We start from the raw sequence: 12,693 nt of genomic DNA, 5'->3' as shown, positions 1-12,693 counted from the left end.
GAAATAAATGTTTGTAAAATTGATGATTAAATCAAAGTTGTGAATTTTCTAAAATGTATGAACTAAATAATTGGATCAAAATCACAAATTAATAATTAAATGAGGATCAAAATTGTAATTTATCTATTAAAAAGGTATGTTTTTCGTGCTTCAGAAATAAAACACAACACAAAAAAAAATAAAAAAAGACTATCTCAGTCTTGTGAACTGAATTCCAGAACCAAATGAACTCCGGAAGTTTAATTTGATACATTATAAAAACTATATGAGTTAAAATAACACTGCGGTGTATTACTTTAAAAAAATTGATACATGTATCATTACTCATTAGTAGTATTCTTTGATTGATATGCAACATCATGCTCATCATTAGGGACCAAATGACCTACAGTACACACATTGTCCACTGAATGAAAGGAATGACCTATACATTAGGTTTTTGTTCCCACATTGTGTCATTGAAGGTAGTTAATGCAAAAATCAGCTAATAGCTATGAGCTATAATAGAGCTTTGATTCAGTTCACACATAAATAATTAATTCCATGGTCTTTTGGGGTGTCAATTAAGGGTCAAAAACACTGTTGCAACTTGTGCATGTTGCGGGTCCATCCAGTCAGTTGAAGGAAATATATCATCCATAGTAGATGTTAGTGGCTGATGATAATGATATATATAGTGAGGGGATCATAGCTAGATTGTGTTATTTTTTCTTTACATTGTTGCAACAGCCAAAAGCCAAAATTGATGTTCATCACACGGGATGTGCAAACAAACACATTATGCAGAATAGTATCCAAAGTCGACGCACCCGATAGTCTTGCCTTTTGCTTACTGAGTTTGTTCTCAATCTGCCTTGCTTTGTGTCCTAAAACTTGATATGTATATTATAATACTTCGTGGTCACAGACAGATCAGTATAAAATCCAATCATCATACCTTGTTTAGTGGTTAAAATATCATGTATACGAGGGAACCATTTTGATTCACTTGAATGAAATAATGATTGTAATCATTATAACGTATTTGGTACATATACGAAGTATTAGATTTAGGTTACACTTGGTATCCTGTTAAAGAAAAAAATGTTACACTTGATAAAAAATAACTCATAAGTTGTATCTAAGTTAAAAAGTTAAATTTTAGTTAAAAGCTATTAAGTTGGTTTATTGAATTATGATTATTTGATAAAAATTGATTATTAACCCAATAAATAAATATAAATAACAAAAAATGATTTATTTATATTAGTTTTTATGCTAAATGATCATTTTGATCTTGTATCTTACTTTTTTCAGCTTTTTTCTTTATCTTTTGTCATTTTAAAGCTAATGCTAAAATAAATTTGTTTCATCATTCAAAAACCCTAATATAATCTCATTTGTTCTAAATTGAAAATCACAAAGTAAAAAATTGGTTGTTTCCATAGGTTTTGATGGCAGAGGCAACGACAAAGGGGCTAAGGGATAAGCGATGGTAGAGGGTGACATGGTGGAAGTTGAGGGTGTGCTCTAGGTAGAAGTCACGCCGCACCATGTTGGAGATGTAGTGGAACACATAAGGAAGGTGCAATGGTTGTGGTAGGCAGTGATGATGCAACCCTTTTTTGTGATTAATTCCATCCTCCTTGTCGATGGTGACAACCTCCTAATCGTCGTAGAGGTGGTAGAAGTCCAATATGAGCTTAGCGTTGTAGGAGTCTGTGGTGATCTCCATGTGCCACATCACGACCATGTTGCGAAAGAAAGAGAAGAGATTTGAGTAGGAGTTCGTGATAGTGCATGACAAAGGTTCATAGTTGTGCACAGTGAAAGGGATGAAAATCTCAATAGTGAATGGGGTGTAAGAGGAGGAGATCGGACAAGAGGAGATGATGGAGAAGGGTTTTATAAGAGTGGGATAAACGTGACAAAATGAATTTTCATTTTGTGGAAACTTTTAGCCGCCAGTATTTGAAAACTATTAACGATGTTAACTTTAAACTAATGGAATGACAATTTTGAATCAATGAAAAAAGACTAAATTGTAATTTTGATTCCCTTTTAATTTTGTATCCATGATTTTGGTCCTTTATTTTTTTTTTCAATTTAGTCCCATCTTTTAAGAAAATATGTAATTTTGGTACAATAGTTAATTTTGTATATATTTTTATTTCCTTTTCTAGGTTCAATTAAACTTTAGATTTAATATATTCATTTAAGGTATCTTCAAAAAATAATTTAATTGATTAAATGTAAAAGAATATAAAAGAAATAAATATATACAAAAATGAGGATTGAACCAAAGTTGTGGATTTTCTAAACTGAGTGAACTAAGATAAAAACAAGTGAACCAAAATCACGAATCAGGAATTAAATGAGGACCAAAATTGTAATTTATTATCTATTACAAAAAAGTATGTTTTCTATGCTTAGAAATAAAACACAAACAAAAAGAAAACAAAAAAGACTATCCTAGCCTTATGAACTGAGTTCCAGCTGCATCAATAATCAAATGAACTCTAGAAGTTTGATACATTAAAAAAAGTATATGGGTTAAAATAATACTCCTTACTTTCCATTACAATTATTGTCCTCTGTTGTTTTACACATACCCCACAAAATTAATAAATAAATGAAAAAGAATAATGATTTTATAAAATTACCCTTATCATCTTTAATTCATTTTTTTTGATTTTGTAGCTCATATCATTAATATTATAAGGGATATAAGTGAAAAAAGTAATTAATATTACATTAAAATTAAAGTTAAAATGAAAATTATTTTGGGACAAATTTTGTTTTCTTACAAGACTATTACTATGGGATTGAGGGAATATTACTTTGAAAATTTTGATACATGTATCATCAGTATGCATTACTTTATCATCTAGTATTTAATTGTTGTACATTTATCTTAGTTATTTTAATTTTGATGTATAACATTATCATTTTCAAAATCCAAACAATTTACCACCGTTTTCAAAAATAAATAAATGGAATCAATATTTAAAGTTAAATATTTTGTGATTTATGTTGGTTGGTTTCATGTAGTGCCAATAGATGTTAGATCAGAGACTAGTTAATGAAGATGCAACTATCATCATAGGAGGCATAGTCCTTTTAATATTCCTGGAAAAATAGTACTTGATGTGCAAAAAAAAAAGTTTTGCTAAGGTTCCCCTCCCCAAAGATTCCTCTACCCCATGATAGACCCCCTCTGTCGTCGTTTACCCTTGGACATTACTCGGCCTTCCATCTTTGTCCACTTGCCCGTTAAATCTGAAACCAAACGAGGCGACATTCTTGAAAGATCGATCCTTTGTGAAAGTTTTCTTAAGTTCATACAACTTCCTTGTAAGCCAACTCCTAAAGCCCTGCTACAATGGCAATTTTATCTCCATCAAAATCTCAAAATCAGAATACAAAGTAGGCCTCCTCAACTAAAAGAACAACCTCCACATTAGGATAATATTGTCAAAAGGGATCCCTTCTCTCAAGGTCACCAAAATCATAGACAAGCTCTCTAAGCTATGGAAACCAATCAAACCATGGAAAGTCACTATGTTAGGGTGAGGTTTTTTTGAATTCAATTTTGCATTTGTTGAAGACATGCAAAGCTTTTGGAAAAAAAAGGGTCTGGAACCTCTAACCAAGCCTTCTCAAGCTCCTTCAATGGAGCAAAGATTTCAACCCCAATAAGATGAAGATGACACACGCATAGACCTAGATTTGCATCCACTATCTCCCTTAGCAGTATTGGCGGCCCCAAATCTTGTTTGAAGTCGTGGATGGAATGGAGATGCCTACTATGATTGACGACTCAACAAGGAACATATTTTTCGGTCATTCTGCAAGAGTCTTGGTCAATGTTGATCTAGCTAGCATTCTACCAGGTGAAATCCTAGTTGAAAGGGACAAATTCACTTTTTTTCATTTTTGTTGAATAGGAAAAGCTCCCTTTGTTGAATAAGGACAATTTTACAGTAATTGTCAAACAATTAGGCATGACAAGGCTCAATGCAAAAAGAAAGAGTCTCCCTCCTTATTTGGGGAAAACAAATAGCAATTGCCCATAGTAAAAAAGAACTCGTCTTCTTCCAATGCGGAAACATCAACCACACATGAGCCCCTGAGCATTAACAACACTAAGCTCACTATCCTACCTTTTTCATCGAATATAGAGGTTGTTGTAACAATAGAGAAGAATGGATAAGTGTGTGCAGAGCTAGATGTTTTTCTGGTAGCTCTCCATTATATCTCTTTTTTAGAGTGACTTGGTATTAAAAGTGTTTTATCTGAAGTTCAACTCAAGACTTTTTGGTTGTTGGGTGATGGTTCCTCCATCACCTTTTGGCGGGATAAATGGCTCTCACAACCCATTGTTGAAGTTATAAATTTCTCCCCTTTTTTTTACTCACGTAGGAGCCACGATTGATCTTTTTATCCATAAAAATTCTTGGTTGGTTCCTAATTTAATTAAAGGCATGTTTCCGAAGATAGGCTTGTTTGGAACAACTCCAACAATGGCCATCTATCTCTTGAAGATGCCTACTATCATATTCAGAAGTCTTCTGCCCCTCAATCTAGTTTTAAGGACCTTTGACACTCTCAAATCCCACCATTAACTTCTTTCTTACTCTGGTAGATCATGCATGGATGACAACCTTTGGTAGAGAGGTTGTTACATTGGCTCTATGTGCAACCTCTATGAGGGCAGTTATGAGTCTTCCAAGCATTTCATTTTTCAATGTCCTTTTTCTATTAGAATTTGTAATTGAATCAAGTATTTATTTAATTATGTCATCAACCTTATCTCCATTAATGAGCTTTTCTCCTTCATTACTACTAGTTGGTCCAAACATATGCAGGACATCACTTTGGCAGTAGCTACTTTTGTGTCTGGGCCTATATGGCACTACAAAAACAACAAGCGCTTCAATAACAAAGTCGTCTCCTTCCACTTAGTTATTGCATTGATAATTGGGAAAACTAGAATTATATGTAATGCTTCTTTAGCTTGTATGAACTCTTCTATACAACAATTTGTCATCAGGAAGCAACTTGGTATTTTGGATCATCATAGACGAGCAAATCACAATTCTTCAATCACTTGAACCCCCTTTGCAAGGATGGGTTAAGTGCAACACTGATGGCTTTGCTAAAGGCTCTCTTGGCTTCGCGAGTTATGGCGGCATCTTTAGGGATCACTCAACTAACTCTCTTGGTTGCTTTTCTCAAAATTTAAATGTAAATAATTCCTTTTTTGTAGAGCTTATGGGTTCCATCTTAGCTATTGTGATAGGTTTTTACAGAGGCTAGTTGAACCTTTGGCTGGAATGTAATTCAACTCTGATAGTTGAGTCCTGCAACAATCTTGACTTAGTTCCATGGTTTCTAAAAAAATAGATGATGTAATTGTATAGATTTAACTAGACAAATGCATTTTGTGATAGGACATATTTATAGGGAGGGAAACACTTTACAGACTTGATTGCATCCAAAGCTCATTTGTATGACAACTTTCATTGGTGGGATTCTATCCCTTATTTTCTGGTCTTATATTTTAACATGAATAAATATGGTATTACAATCTATAGGTTTAGATAGTTTGCCTTGCCATGGGTTTGGTCTTGCCCTTTCCCCCCCCCCCCCCCCCCTTCCCCTCATGTGTTTTATTATCATCTATTTTTTGTTTATTAAATTTTCTTGATTGCCTATTTGCTTTTTTACACCAAAGGTGCCAACATGGTTGGGATGCTCAACATTTTCTTGCCTTAAGTGTTCATTTTTAAAAAAAACTATCATTGCAATCCTTTAAGCAGAAATAAGGGAAATGCGTGTTATTAGGCTAGAACCGAAGGCATGCAGGTGACGTTAGAATCACGATTTCTATCAACAAGAGTGTTAACATAAAATAATATAGAGGAAAAGATTTCTCAACTTTACTCATATGACAAATCTTGAGCAACAATTTGAAGATGTTCAAAGCTCCACATAAAATTTGTTGATATCTTTCTTGAGCAATTTTTAACATTCAATCAGTGAAGCACCCCTTGAGAAATAACAAGGAACCCAACTACACAAGGAAAATACTTTAGGTTATCAAAGTTCTAATTAATTTAAGATGAGAAAATGTTTTATAAATGCAATGAAGGATAATGTAGAACGCAAAGCAAATGGCCACAATAAAGAAAATGAAGGATACTTGTGTCAACTAGATAAGCCCCAAGTTTGATAGAAAGTAAAATTTAAAGAGTGGTGACAACAGATCCTTGAACTATGGGATCTATGTTGTGTCTCGATTATTCAAAGGACTCAGTTTTATTTGTCATTCAAGGAATTAAACATGACCTCTCGCTACATTTATGTTTCTAGATTATCTTTTAACATATCAAATCTTTATTATAGATACTGATATTACTTGAGCTTAATCATTAAAACCTTCATAAGTCAAAGTTTTCCAAAAAACAAATTAATTAGATAGTGATATTAATTTTGGTGACTTGGTTCTCTCTTGAACCACACTTTGTTAAGGTTGTGAGTCAATTAATGCATCTTGTGTATCCACACTTTAAGAGTTGTTGTCATCCTTTAACTTGATTTTTTTACAAACAAGGAAAGGTTTCCTTGGTTGTTATAGGAAGAGGGTTTCCTAGGTTTTGATAATTAGTGTGCTCCCAAGTTTGCAGGGTGAGTGATCCTAGTGGTAGCCTCGGGTGTGTGATCCTTAGTGGGTGATTATAATGAATAGTAAAAGTGTGTTCAGGATTCGGTTATCAAGATTGGACTCCTTAGTGTAAAAGGGTTGTTGCATTGTTTATTTTTATCTGATAGTGGAGAAATCTCAAGCTCGACTTGAGGATAGGATGTAGGTCATAGTTGATGGTTGAACTTGTATATAGAGGCAACCTTGAGGGTGAGCAAGGTAGGCGACTGCCCATGGCCTCATTTTTAGAGGGGCACCAAATATTTTTTAGGTAGTTTCATAAATATTTATATAATTAAAATTAAATAAATTTTTTATCATATGAAATAAAGCAATCATTGGTCATTAGTCAACTCATTACTAATGAGTGATGTTTCCACACTCTCTCTTTAATTGGTCAAAATTTATTGAAAATTACAAAATTTGATGGGTCCAATATCACATTTAATGATTCTCACTCCTCATTTTGTAGTTTTCAATAAATTTTAACTAGTTAGAGAGAATGTGTGTGTGTGTTTGAAAGAGTATGTTAAAAAGTATTTTCCTGACACTCCTCATTGATAAAATATACATGGATATAACACTAAGACATTTGGCATGGTTGCAACAACACCCAATAAACGAAACTTGGAAATATGCTAACACTCCTCTTTATTTTTGTGTGTATCGAACTTGAATCCAATCTCTTATGGTTATTGTAATAAGACAATTACCATAGAGACTAAATTATCAATTATACTTCTCTTTAATAATAGTGAAAGAAGATCGCCAATAATAATAAAACCAAATTAATAAAATAATGACAAATAAAAATTATAGAATGAAAGATATATGTGTGTTAATCTATTCATACATAATTCCTTCCAGTTGCTTGTGTGGATACTTTGTTTCACTTCTTAGGAATCATGTATTATGTGTCTACTATAGGAACCTATTGCGGCATAAAAATTTAAAGTCAGCCAAAATATGTTTCAATTAGCCTTATCTCGACAAGATCCTAAAATAATGATGAAAATTTATGTCAAGAAAAGGAATCTACTCCTTGGCTATGGATTCCCAAGCTACTTCGGAAAACGCTAGGTGTAGGCGAACGAAGAAGAGAAAGAGAAGATAGGATTTTGCATGAAATGTAATGGTTGAAATGCTATAAAGGTAAGTAGTAAAGGAAAACAATAAAGGAATTGTTGTAAAGGAAAACTTTAAATGAAAGCAATAAATGGTAGAGATTGTAAAGAAAATTGATAAAATAAGTGCATGATAAAATAGGCTTGTGTTTTCGATTGATTGTGTGTTGCTAAAACATTAAATACAAGGCCTATTTATAGGCTACAAACTCAAATCCCCTATTGGACCATATTTTTCTACTTAATAACTTCCTAGAAAGTGGTTTGGGAGTTACACAACTAGGTTTGTGGGTCATTCGGCTAGTTTTACAATGATTCAACTAATTCTGCCAGTTGATTTTGACAACCAACAGTTGATTTCGACTAACATTTCAGCCAACTAATTATGAGGCAAGTCTATCTTCTGGTAACTAATCCTAAAATCTAGGCACATTCTCCTCTTTGCACAAGCCAACTAATAAGTTATTTCAAGCATTGAAGAAGATGGCAACTGCTTCTTATTTTTTACGGAGAACTATCATTGATTATTTTTGACCGCTAGTAGTCATTTGAATATAAAAAAATATGGAAATATCATATCTTTATTAAATTATATCTGATTTAATTCAGTTAATTTTCTTATGCTTTAAGTTAGCCGAAATCTATCATTTAGCTAACATTGTAAGTAGTCGAATTAACCTTATTCATGTTCAACTAACACTAAAGGTAGTTGAATTTCCCACTTGGGACGTAGCTGACTTGATCTTCTACTCATTCAGCTAACCTTAAAATTATCCAAAATTTTTCAATTCGATTAACATTGTAGGTAGTCGTATTAACCTTGTCCTTATTCTGCTAACCTTCTTGTTTGGCTAATATTGGTAGGTCGTCAATTTTGTATTCAACTAAACTAGCCTTCACGTCATCCAGTTAACATAAAAGATAGTTGAATTCCACCTTAGCCAGCAACCATTTTGTTGAATCCTTAATAGTTGAATTTTTCAACACAATTTGAGTGTAACAGGACCTTAGATGAATCTTGTAAAAATTGTAAGTTTGTGTTTGCAAGTATTTAAGTGACTAACAATTCTTGATTTTAATCATATTGTCTTGAAAGGTAACTTATAACATGAAAACATAAACTTCATGTGTCATCTTTTATCCTTGAGATGTCATTTGTTTTATTTCATTGAGAAGCTTTGTAATGACCTTTTTTTGTGTGTTTATTACATCCACCTTGTTCACCATGTTGTAACAAATTAGCCTTGGACCGTTTAAGCCCACATTTTTTATTCTTGCATAAGAAAATTACCAAGCATTCTCTCCTTACTTATGTATCAAGTGTGTTGCCTAACTCATTTTTCATTTTCTACAAATCATTCATTTTCCTTTGTGGTTCTTTGATTTTCTTTGGCAACTAACCAAAACAATTACTTCCTACTCTTCTAGTATGATGTCAACACACAAAATTTAGTTTCAACACTTCGCTTAAATGCCCATTCATTTTTTACAATACCACTTTTCCTCATTATCCGGCCACACTTGTTCAAAATGATTAAACTTGTCTCCTTTTTTCTTTTGTCCTTTTTTTATCCCTAAACTCAAACAAGTATAGGGATAGTTGTAATACGATCTATGTCTAGTCAAGTTTCAGACCCATGTTTCATTCCATCTCACCATCCAGGAAGAATTGGCAAGGGCACAACCCAACCTTTCTTACGCTAAATCTGTAGGCTTCCATTTAATTTGATAAATCGATAGATTACAAATCTTAGATCAACCAACAATCTTCCAAAGCTTGTAACCAATAGTCTTGAGATCCCCCACTTTTATCATCCTAGCTTAAAATCTCCTTTAAGTCTCTTATGCATGCATAACCAGTGAAAATTTGTATATGGTCACATCTGATCTTTAGTAACATTTTTTTGCTTAATATTTAGTAAAAATATTGCTAAAAGCTTTTGTCCACATTTAAAAAAATGTCACAAAATATCAATAAATGTCAAGAAAACACATTAATAACATTTATTCATATTTGATGACATTTTTTAAATGTTGCCAAAAGTTTTTAGCAACATTTGTATTAAGTGTTACAGAAAAAAATGTTGCTAAAGGTCATATATGTACTAGTGAGTATATGTACTCTTTGGTCATCCTTAGGTTGAGCCTAAAGGCATGAAGTGATTATTTTCATCTTGATTTGTCTTTAGCCTTTTATGTTTATGCGTTTGAGCCTAAAGGGTTGTATATCTCCAATCGTCATTGGGTCAAGTCCAATAACTAATTTAAGCGGGTAAAATCTGATGAACCTAGCATGTGGGACTGACAGCCATTACAGCCAATGCTTCACTTAGATTAATATTCTACAATTATTATATGTTACCATATCTTATCAATTTAATCATATCTTATATTATGGATATGAGTGACTCGGGTGGATTGAGTTTTGTCTATTTTTTCATTCAATCCGATTAAACTTAATTGAGTTGGATTGGATTGAGTTTACGTTTTTTTTTTGTCTATTCAGTCTAGTGGTTGGTTATCAGATTGAGCGATTAAAAAATTTGTCACCTCTTTGAAGTCTTTGAAAAGAAATTAAAAAAATCCTCAAACTGAAAAATAGTTAGGACATATTTTTTTTTACAGAATAGTAAGGATATTTTAAAAAATCAATATTCATAAATATTGTACTATTTATATGATAAACAAAAAAAACCATAAATATATACGTATAGTATCATTCATTAGACAATGTATTACCTTAAAATAAATAAAATTCCAAAACAATGTGTTACCTTAAAATAAACAATATATTACCTTGAGAATGAGATGTGTTTAGTTTAGAGTTTATATTTGTATTTTAATTGTATATGGTTGGATTAAGTTTTGTTCGGATCTAAAATTTCAAACTTGTCACCCAACCTAATTTTAATGGAATTTATTAAACTAAAAACAATTCAATCCAATAACGTAATCCTACTCACAAAAATCTAATTGAATTAGACGGATTCAGAGGTTGAGTTCAATCCACTTTTATACCTATCTTAATATCTTATATTATCTATGAGAATCAGGGAAGTAAAAATATAATCAGATTTTATTATATAATATTGAATAATAACTATATAATAAAAGCTAGTATAGAAGAAAGAGAGATTATACACTTACATGCTTTGGATAGACAACCTTCTAGAGAAAACCTATACCTAAAGAATTTCAAACTACCCAATAGTGACCATATTAGACGCCTATTTTGACTTTAAAGACAACCATAAATGAATGATAAAAAAACAAGTGAGGTGAATTATTGCTTGTGACTTTTCCCTGGATATAATTATGTAAGCTTAATGTAATATCAATCTTCATATTTGATCTTCAAATAAGTACCAATGCCCCAATTGTAGACCTCTCATTTCCTTTACAGTCAACGCCAAATATACAACGTTACTCAATCCATTTGTTTGCTTCAGGTTGTTCAACTCTTTATATATATATATATATATATATATATATATATATATTCCAAATTGAGATCCTTCGCGTCTAACTTGTTATACAATGCCCTTACTGCATGTGTGGTGTCCAAGCCCACGACAATTCCATAAACCTCTAATTTAACTATACATAATACAGGTGACACAGAATAATCTCCGATATAAGAAAAAAGGAAATTGTTAAGAATTTTTATCTCTTAATACAACTTTACTTTTAAATGATAGAACTTTATGACTACTCCCTTCAATCTCAAATGTAAATTAGTGATTTTATTTTTTTAAAATATAAGCAAATATTAATATCTATGTTTTATTTAATGAAATTTTCTGTAAAATACCCTTCATTTAAGAGTTAACAAGTTTTTAGTCTCTAATACTTTTTGAAATTTAATTTTTAATTCTTAAACTTTGTTTGACTGATTAAGATCTTCAATTTTTTTATTAAGATTTTTAGTTCATAAACATTTATTTAATTGGTTAAGGTTCCAAAAATTTTAGAAATTGTAGCTTTTAGTCTATGAATAAAAGTTTGAACCTATTATTTTTATTTATTTAATGAGATTTTAAGGACTAAACATTGATTTTTTTTTTAAGTTTAGGGATTAAAAATTTTAATGAAAAAAAGTTGAAAAATATTAATTGATCAAACAAAAGTTTAGAAAATAAAAATCTTAATAAAAAAAGTTGAAAAATCTTGAATACTCAAATAAAAGTTGAAGGACTAAAAACTTAATTAATCCTAATAATAAAGTTCAAGACCTTTTTTTAGTTGACATCAAGTTTGAATGAATGGTAATTTAAGAAAAATATTTATTTTTTAATTAAAAATAATATAATTTAATAAGGTTAACTAATTTTTTTAATAAATATGAAGTATATTTTTTTTCTCTTATAATCGAGGCGGGAGGGAGAATTATTTATTATATTAGAAAACAAGTTAAATTTCAGTAAAAAAAAAAACCAGAAAAGAAGTTAAATAATGATAGGTAATAATAAAGAAGTTTTATCCTAAGCCATGGTTTTAATTAACTATATTATTAATTTTATTTACCAAAATTCTAAAGTTAATCCAAGCCACAATAGCAACCTCAATAGAAAAAAAGGGGGAAAAGTCAAAAATCAAATCTTTCAGGATTATATCACAACATTCAATTTTGTACAACATCAGATTTTAATCAGGTTTTGTGAGGGAAGACAGAGACTATTATGAAGTGGAACGTGCTTATGTGTCGGACAGAGACATTTTTGTCTCATCACATTTCATGATCTGACGAAGAGAATTCACAAATATGACAATGACAATGACATTTTTTTCTGGGACTGAATATGATGGTGACTTAAACCCATAAATAATTAAACTAGTATGCTACTATTTTTAAATCCTCGTACACTAAAATATTACAAATAATAA

This window comes from Glycine max, chromosome 15, assembly GCF_000004515.6.
Source record: "Glycine max cultivar Williams 82 chromosome 15, Glycine_max_v4.0, whole genome shotgun sequence".
Classification (NCBI taxonomy): Eukaryota; Viridiplantae; Streptophyta; class Magnoliopsida; order Fabales; family Fabaceae; genus Glycine; species Glycine max.
Note: the sequence above shows the minus strand (reverse complement) of the source record.